Genomic DNA, 464 nt, shown 5'->3' on the forward strand with positions numbered 1-464 from the left:
TTGTACGCAGCGGCAGTGGGCGGCGTTCTGACTTTGCCCCCAGCCGAGGCAATGGAGGGGGAGGGGATTTGGAGAAAAAGATAGGAGTGGGACCTGCCGCTGCGATTTCAGCCTTGAAATCCCTACATCTATGGCTTCTTCGGGGGGGCTCTGACTGGGAGACGGTTGTTCCCTCCCATGCTCCCTCTAGTCCTATTCACTGGACTCCAATTCAACAGGCATTTATTGACTGCATCCTCCAGGAAGAGAGCTAGCTCCGCGCCAGGTTGCTGGCTCTGGTGCAGAGACGTGAAGGCGGGGTAAAAAGACCCAGATAATGTGTGCTTTCGAAAAGGTTCAAACCCGTGGGCCCGTGAAGCCGGGAGGGAGCAGATGCGACGGTGGCTGAGGAGAGGGGGGAGGGATGCGGGCGAGAGGGGATGGAAAAGGCTACAAATATCAGATTGGAGGCCAGGGGCCAAGTT

The sequence above is a fragment of the Sminthopsis crassicaudata genome, chromosome 3 (genome assembly GCF_048593235.1).
Source record: "Sminthopsis crassicaudata isolate SCR6 chromosome 3, ASM4859323v1, whole genome shotgun sequence".
NCBI classification, from domain to species: domain Eukaryota; kingdom Metazoa; phylum Chordata; class Mammalia; order Dasyuromorphia; family Dasyuridae; genus Sminthopsis; species Sminthopsis crassicaudata.